This window comes from Meleagris gallopavo, chromosome 7, assembly GCF_000146605.3.
Source record: "Meleagris gallopavo isolate NT-WF06-2002-E0010 breed Aviagen turkey brand Nicholas breeding stock chromosome 7, Turkey_5.1, whole genome shotgun sequence".
NCBI classification, from domain to species: domain Eukaryota; kingdom Metazoa; phylum Chordata; class Aves; order Galliformes; family Phasianidae; genus Meleagris; species Meleagris gallopavo.
This window is the reverse complement of record NC_015017.2, coordinates 33,953,869-33,960,381: the sequence shown is the minus strand read 5'-3', so window position 1 is coordinate 33,960,381 and position 6,513 is coordinate 33,953,869.

The window sequence follows — 6,513 nt, the reverse complement described above, 5'->3', positions numbered from 1 at the left end:
AGAAAGAAAGAAAGAAAGAAAGAAAGAAAGAAAGAAAGAAAGAAAGAAAGAAAGAAAGAAAGAGAAAGAGAGAAAGAGGGGTTTCATTTTCTTTGTTGTTTTAATCACTTCTCTTTCAAATAGCAGATGATGAACTAAACTACAGGGTTTCAGTGCTAAAGCTGAAATATTATAAGCAGTTCAAATAGCTGTGGATTCTTCCCATCTGTCATGGACTGCAACTGAGTCATTTATTAACAGAAAAGTGATATTCGTTTCAAACTAAAAATAAATCATCAAGTCAAGCCTGTATCTCTAATTCTATGTACATTGCCCTAGCAGTGACCTTCCCATGGCCAGGACAAATCATATTCTACAGGGAATTTGTAAATTCATTCTTCATGCTATTTCATTTCTGGTCTCTTCATGAAAAAAAATTACTTCCTGATAGCTCATGCTTGAACCTGCTTCAGATTTTAATGATAAGCTTCTCTCCATCCCAGTCTAGTCAGACTGTTTTCATATTTAAGATCTCTGAATTTGGCTATTAGAAGTTTCTGAGTGCTAAGACACAAGGAGCTAATGGTTGTCCCTAAAGCATCAGCATAAACAGATGGAAAAAATAATGGAATCTCTTTCTAGGCATGGAAAAGAAGCAGGGAAATATCCTTTCAAAGGTAAAAAAGGAAATGCAAAGAGAACATCAGCATATGTTTTGTATCCTCTTTGGAAGCCTAAGCAGAAAAATTCTCTTTAGAGGATTTCTTCACCATTGCTGCATGAGGCAAAATCAAAGCTGCTTTTCTCTTCCACACAGTTTATTCAGGCCAAGCTGCATTCATTTTCAAAGTTAGATTTATCTTGCCATAAACTTCCTGACAAATGGCATCCATTTTGAATAATCTTCATTCATAAATGTGAATAGTCTCATTAGTTAATTTGTTACTTGTTTGGAAAAAAAGGCAGCACAAAGCAAATCTAGTTAATAGAACCTACTAGAAGAAGAAAACAACAACTTCTTTCTCATTTTAAGATAATCTCATCAACGGTCCAGAAAAAGGAAGTGAAAAAATGTTCTGCACAGTGGGCTATTACATGAAAACAAAGTATTTGTACTATTTCATCTTGCTTTATATTGCAGTAAAATAAACATATTTTTGCTTAAGACATGATTTTCAGAGTTGGAAATAACCAGTTTCTCACAGGCAACAACTGAAAAAACAGATATTGAGAATATGTGAAAAAAACCCAGGCCCACAGTACCTTTTGTGCCTGGAAACAGAAGTGCCCGAATTTACAGGCTCTTTAAAGCTATTCTTTATGTGACAAGGTCCAAGGCCAAACAAGATGTTTGTGTTTGAATCTGGGAAAGAACTCAGGCTTCCCAGATCCACAACTTACACAAATTATTTGCCTTTGTTTTCTTGCTCCACGAATGCTAATTTGCACATACAAATTACTGGTGAGCACCTATGTCCATACGTATTAGTGGGAGCAAATTCAGGGATTGCTTTCCCAAAGCTAATTCATGAATTGAAACTTATAAGAAAGTCTGCACACAAAGGATATGTTTCTGAATATAAAGAATCACAATTTCTAATCAGTTTCATTGATGCTGAGCATTTCTGGTAGCCATAGTAACAGGCACACACAATAAATGGTGTTTTGTTTAATCAGTTCATGAGAAAGAAGTCTGGGCATGGTGAATCAGACTGAATCAGAAACAGTTTCCTTTACTACCCTCATCAAAATAACTTCAGTGTAACTAGAGGACGATTCAAATCAGCGAGACAGGATAAGCCCATGAAATCCAGCACTCAGTCCTGTTTTCAAACAGCCCTCTCAGAAGCCCAGATTAAAGTTTTACTTCTATTTCAAAGACAAGGGTTTATGCAGGATAGGGTTTAGTTTGAGGTTCAGATTTTATCTTGCTGGTACTGCAGGTACTTTGCATCTGGCCAAAGTCCACCAGAGACATTACAGATGTTCAGAGCCTAGAGACTCTCAGTAATTTCAGGCTCACACTAAAATAAGTACGTGAGGTTTTTTTTAACTTCAAATGGGGAAATATGTTAGACTTAATAACAGTACAAATAAAATCCTCTTGCTGCAGCTAAAATACTTTAAGGCACTGGTGGCCAGAATCTGCTTTGCATTTGTGGAAAATAAATATAATTAAGATATAGTCATGCAATTTTAAAGAGAAAAAACAAAAAACAAACAGGTAAATTGAAGAGCACCAAGGAAGATGAGGTTTTCTGACACAGATATTCTTGGAAAAGAAGAATAGAAATGGCATCCATGGGGCAGGCTCTGAACCGATAGTAGACATAAAAAGGGCTACTTTTGAAGTATAAAGATCAAAAAATATTTTTTTCAAGTAATAAGATCTCTCTCAGGTGGATTTCAGCATAATATGAACATGTTTTCCATAGCATGGTAATAAAAATAAAACAGTGCAATAAAACTGCAATTATAACTCAGTCAGTCATTCTCGAGTTCTCAGTTTAAGGTCAAAAAAAGCTATGGTCAGTGTTGGCAGTTTTTAAGTCACCATTTTACCTGATGAAAAGTTTTAAAAGCATTGTGAATAATGAGGCCTTAAATAATTTGGTGGCTGTGGTGACATCATAACAAATTTAGTCAGGAGGCTGTGATGTAAGCAGAACTGCAGCAATTCTTTCCAGAATGTCAGTTTTTTAAAGGAGCTTTGGGAACATGGGTGGAGAAGAAATATAAAGAAAATCTTTTCTTTTTATCTGTTTTCAATTCCTGCTCAGGATTTACCATATACTTCACTCTCTTTTTAAATTGTACCATATCTTTCTTTGATATTCCCTCCTAAAGGCACTAAAAACAAATCTGAACATTATCACATCTACTGCTTTTATCATCACACATTTACCAATAACTCTTTTTTTTCCCAAGAATAGTTTTTTTTTCCTTCTCCATTGAGTATTTCGTCTTAACAGCTCCAACTATTGCTAATTTCAATGTATTAGAGAATATCTCATTGCAAACATCATGAGATAGATAAGACAAAAACAGATGCTCAGCATTAGACAGCAACAGATGCAGGAATGACATCCTGAGCTTTCTCTCTCTGTTGTGCACAGCTTTCCATGGTAGTTTAGTCACTAATAGGGCTTCTCTGCCCAAGGCAGGACAAGAAGATGGGATTGCAATCAAATATACCAAAGCCACAGAAAAAGGGGAAACAAAAGCAGAAAAAAACCACTGTGCTCTGAAAATCACATTCCATGTGGACATCTCTTTGGTAATCACAACACACCGAGCTGCTCTATTTTAACATCTTTGTAAGGAGTTGCTTCCAGTGAGAGGTTACATGTTATGAAAGACTATACTCTGTCAGAAAAAAACATCAAACACTTGCTGTTCCCCATCTTTCGTTTGAATCCTGCTATGACTCCCATTGGTATCAACAGTGTAACTGCAGGGAAACACCTGTATGTTTACTCATCTCGTTTCATCTGTTCAGTTCAGTTACAGAACCAAATTTCCACTGCAGTCTCTGCTTTTTACCTCATTTTCCATCTGAGCTGGCAGAAGACCAAGGAGGTCAAGTGATTTGCTCAGGGTCACATAATGAGTCAGAACCTTGTGCTCAGAGTAAATCCAGGATCCTGCCCGACTCCGGCACTCAGGGCTTGTCTGCTCAGAAAACCACACGAGTTCCAGCTGTTTTCCTTTTTCACAGACTGAATATGAGGAAGTTTGTTGAGAATCTGCCTTAAGTACAAATTCAGCCAGCAGCAGGCTTTCTGTGGTCAAATGTCGGATTTAAAGTACCTTCAAATCAATATCCAATACTGGGTGCTGTTCTTTTCATTTCTTATCCTCTCCAAATATTTGACCTTTCTCTTTCTTGAGGTTACTCAAGAAATCAGGAAAGTTTTTCTGTTATTTGGTTGTCGTCATCATGGAGCATTTCCTGCAGCCACTGGATCTGGTACATGGAGAAGCTGCCTTGCTTCTGGCCTACAGTTGTAGCCTAATGTTGCCAAATTACAAGCAAGACTCAGCATTTCTGCTGAACATCACAGATATAAATGAATCTTCATGTCTCAAGTTAGAGCTCATACAGGTTGCCGAGGAGTGCTGAAGGGAAAATGAGTATTATATATATATATATAATGCTTACTGCAGGAAGGAGGGAACATTAGGATAATTAGGAAATTATCACTGCAGCTTGAGGGCCCTAATTTCTTGAACATATTTTCTGAGTTAATAGTTTTGAACTTTACTTGGGCAGTGGCTGAAATCTAACTTGTGTGGGAGATGACTATAGTTCCAAAATAGTAGGATGATAAGGGAATGCAAGGCTACCTTACCATCAGTGCAAGTTCTGCAGCGAGTTAGAGAATCTAGGTATGCATTATGTAATTAATCATTTATAATGCTAATTTAGATTAAAGGCTATTCCCAGTAAAAACGCTGCCGAATACATGTAAGAAAAATATATATGTTCCAATAGCATAGATGAGGAGCTGATGATTTGCTCATCAGTGGTGTCAGCCTAGGTAACTGAATGCTATACAGTTACACCTCTGTCATTACTGACTGTCTTACCTGGCCATAGTGCCAGATGAACATGAAGAAGTTACAGACTTTCGAATCTGAGAACAATTTCTTTTTATGGAATATCCCCATAAAATGGATATCCCACACTTCTTTTATGTGCATCACAGAAGAGAACATACATCTCACCACATTCTATCCACTAAAGTAGACATTTTGGTCAGTCCCTCTTTTATCACCTTAACTCTCTCGGACCTTTGCTTCTGACACAAATTTAGTAAATGTTCCTTAAAAAGCTGCCAAAAGAAAGAGACTTCAACACCTCCCTACAGGCTGAACTATAGCCTGACCTAAATTCATCAGTCCTGTCATCACCGTGTTCCTGTAACTAAGAAAACCCCAAAGGTGGTCAAGGATTGTCCTCAGAGAAGAAGATACTTTCCTCTTGAAGAGGTACTTTGCATTCAGATGGTAAGTTCTCTCTACATGGTGCTTGGTGTGTAACTTAGCCTTGTTTTCCAGCAGGTGAGAGATTGCTTTCTGCACACCAATAGTGCAGAGAATGTAGACTGCATCACTCAAATACAGATATAGAAAACCAACAGCTAAAAAGATCACCTTCAGTGTACTAAATAGAAATACATTCTGTGATCCTCCTCTAGGATCAAACCAAAGAGGCTGCTCTCCATCACCTGCCAACATGAGCATGAACGTGCTAACCCTCAGGAAATGCCAGCTACTGAAAATATAGCAACATACATTCTTGGAAATACAGACTGTCATGAACATATTAAACACGTCATGCCATGACACCCTGTAGGTTGATGAATAAAGTGCAAGATCAATCATTTTAATTGTATGTTGCTCCTCAGTGTGCTAGCAAGAGTAACAACTGTGGTTGACAACTTTGTTGCTCAGAAATCTAAGAGCTATGATACCATTCATGAGTACTGGAGCAAAAATATTCTGAATTTCTAATAAAGAATGCCAGAATGAATTGCTTCAAGCAGGAAAATATGCTATTTTCTCCATGTTCCTGATGTTATTTATTTTCTGAATTTATTTTCTCTCTTTCAATTAAAAATAATAATAATAATAATAAGGGAAGATCACTGTGAATACCTATGTGTGTCTGTATATCTCTTTGAATTTGTACGTGTGTGAATGGATACATGCATATGTTTATGCATTAAAGGCTTGACAGATGAATACACCGTGTGCATGTTTTCTCCCAGGGAACACGCTGAGAGAGAAAATGAACCTTGTATAAAGGACATAATGCACAAGGCTTAATGCATGGTGGGAAGAGCCTCTAGGGAGGAGGTTAACACAGGAGTCTGGAACAAACCACCACCATGGCATTCATGAAGATTTCTGACATGATGGTAACCTAAATTTGCCTCCAGTAAACTCTTCTTAAAAAGTACCAGAAAAATTTCAACTTCATAATTTCTTCGGAGTTGACACAGAGAAAGTGAGCTCACATTTTAAAACTTAAAACTCAAGACTGAAGAAGACAATGGCCAACTCAAAGCTTTCATGCACAAAGCTCTCATTCATATTAAATGAATATAAAAGAAAATGTTAATTCTCCCATTGGCCTCAAGGTCGTCTGCCACTCCATTTTTTCCATTAGTACTGCTCACAATCTGAGTACAACATTTGCCTTGACAGTCTGAATTTGAGCTGAAACTCAACATGTTATTATCTACCAAATAAATTCATTTTTTAAAACAAACATGACAGAGATGGATACACTGATTAGGAGATACTTTGTATTGGCAATGAATATCTCAGTTATGAAGAAGCTATAAGCATTTTGCTCCCTCAGAATAGTTACTCTGTTTGACAAACGTTGGCAACTCCTCAGCTGTGAGGAAAAAAAAACAAAAAACAACAACAAAAAACCCACTATATGAATAGAAAATTCAGTGAAAAATTATTCTTACTATAGTGCTGTAGCTTAAATGTAATTTCAATGCACATAAGGGTCAT